At 43.9% G+C, this 2,526-nt stretch overlaps 1 protein-coding gene across 2 annotated transcripts in view; it reads left to right on the forward strand.

Annotated features, from left to right (window-relative positions):
* The window catches only part of LOC117377682 (androgen receptor-like), a 33,991-nt gene extending 31,842 nt beyond the window's left edge, over positions 1–2,149 (forward strand). The window contains exons 9-10 of one of the 2 annotated variants that reach the window (XR_008648840.1): positions 1–383; positions 416–2,149. The exon at positions 1–383 is cut by the window's left edge and continues 211 nt beyond it. The gene's annotated coding sequence lies outside the window, so the exon portion shown is untranslated. The other variant, XM_055224645.1, reaches the window with a different exon arrangement.
* Positions 2,150–2,526: the final 377 nt, after the last annotated feature.

The raw sequence follows: 2,526 nt of genomic DNA on the forward strand, positions 1-2,526 counted from the left end.
CCAGTGCTGCGGTCAGCCCGTGCCACTGTGTGACATCATGAGGTGAAATGAATAAGCTCTTTATGGTTGAACTTCCACTTTATTCAAATGTAAAAATATCTGCTCTTCTCGCTCTTTGTTTGTTGTACTTTTCTGAAGCTCAGACTCGTTTGGTGAAGGTCGGGACGATGTTTAAAATATTAAAGCTTTATTACGCAGCTTTTCTCTGGTAAATGAGTAAAGTGTTTGGTAAAAGCAGCACTTTGTGACATAATCAGACGTCTACAGCAGCTCGACGATCACGAACGACACAGAGATGGACAGAAAGAATGAGAGAATGAGATGGACAGAACGAGATGGATGGACAAAGAGATGGACAGATGGACAGATGGACAGATGGACAGGTGGACAGATGGACAGATGGACAGGTGGACAGATGGACAGGTGGAAACACGATTATGAAATGTCAAAGCCGACAGCTGTTTTCATACAGACGACATCCAGCCATGAGACAAATAAAACACTAAAACAAACGTGACGTCACATGACTCCGGGGGTGAGAGCTGATTGGCTGAGCTCGTTCTTAAACTGTGTGAGTTTGAGTCGGATTCAGTTTGTTTGATTTAAAAAAACAACTTTTACTTTGTGTTTTCATCATGAGGCGCCGCAGGTTTAGTGCAAATGTCAGAAACGACAAAATGGAACTCGAACCTGCAACACCGTCATGGACCTCTAGAGGGCGCTGCAGTGCGAAGTGTGAAGTGTGTTGCCCAAAAGCACAATGGAAACCGCACTCAGGAAAAATTTAAATAATGAGGCACTGCTCGAGAATCTCCCTGGAACCAAAACACAAGGAATCGATTCAACACAAGGAATCGATTCAACACAAGGAATCGATTCAACACAAGGAATCGATTCAACACAAGAATCAAAGGGCTAAAAGTTGATTTTCTCGTGTCGCTTCGTCCCGAGTTCGACTTCGTGACCAGATTAAACATTTACATTCTGTATCGTCGGCCATTTTGTGTTTTAGACTAACTACAAATACACTACACCTACAAAACACCTACAAAACACCTACACTACACCTACACTACAACTACAAAACACCTACACTACACCTACACTACACCTACACTACACCTACACTACAACTACAAACCACCTACAAAACACCTACACTACACCTACACTACACCTACACTACACCTACAAAACACCTACACTACACCTACAAACCACCTACAAAACACCTACACTACACCTACACTACAACTACAAAACACCTACACTACACCTACACTACACCTACACTACACCTACACTACAACTACAAACCACCTACAAAACACCTACACTACACCTACACTACACCTACACTACACCTACAAAACACCTACACTACACCTACAAACCACCTACAAAACACCTACACTACACCTACAAACCACCTACAAAACACCTACACTACACCTACACTACACCTACACTACACCTACAAAACACCTACACTACACCTACAAACCACCTACAAAACACCTACACTACACCTACAAAACACCTACAAAACACCTACACTACACCTACACTACAACTACAAAACACCTACACTACACACTAGCAGGTGTGTGTGTCACCGCGTGTGCATCCAGTAGGACAGATCACAGACCATTACAGTGCTGTGTCCAGTCCGTGTCCAGTCCGTGTCCAGTCCGTGTCCAGTCCGTGTCCAGTCCGTGTCCAGTCCGTGTCCAGTCCGTGTGCAGCTCTTTCTCCTGTGACGTCTCGTTGTGCTCAGTGAACAGTTGTCGTTGTTGTGGTCAGTTTTGAAGCTTTTTTTTTTTTTTACTTGGGGCTAAACTTTTTTCATCCATAAAATAAAACGTTGAAGCCAAAATGTTTGTATTTCAGACGTGATGTACAGGCCACGTTTTCCTCCGATCATGTTCCAATGAATATTTATACATTTTCAGATTGAACAGATAATTGTGTTGTGTTTTTTAGGCTTTGCTCTTGTGACGTTTTGAACATAAACGACTTTTCTACCCTTTTCTTAAAGTGAACTTTGTAAACACGTCTGTGTTTGTCCTGCTGCCAAAAAAGACAAATCTGACAAATGTCAAAACTGTATCTGCATTTTACTGCGTCAATAAAATATGAGCATGACATCACTGTGTGTGTGTGTGTGTGTGTGTGTGTGTGTGTGTGTGTGTGGAACTGTGTGTGTGGAACTGTGTGTGTGGAACTGTGTGGGGGTGTGTGTGTGTGTAGGGGTGTGTGTGTGTGTGTGTGTGGAACTGTGTGGGGGGGTGGGTGTGTGTGTGTGTGTGGAACTGTGTGGGTGTTTGTGTGTGTGGAACGGGGTGTGTGGGTGTGATTTTGTGTTTGAGTGAGACAGTTGCAGACACATGAAGCACAGACAGGTCCTGTCTCTGTCTCGTCTCTGTCCTCATGTCTCGTCTCTGTCCTCATGTCTCTGTCCTCATGTCTCGTCTCTGTCCTGATGTCTCTGTTCTCATGTCTCGTCTCTGTCCTGATGTCTCTGTC

The sequence above is a fragment of the Periophthalmus magnuspinnatus genome, chromosome 10, assembly GCF_009829125.3.
Source record: "Periophthalmus magnuspinnatus isolate fPerMag1 chromosome 10, fPerMag1.2.pri, whole genome shotgun sequence".
Taxonomy (NCBI): Eukaryota; Metazoa; Chordata; class Actinopteri; order Gobiiformes; family Gobiidae; genus Periophthalmus; species Periophthalmus magnuspinnatus.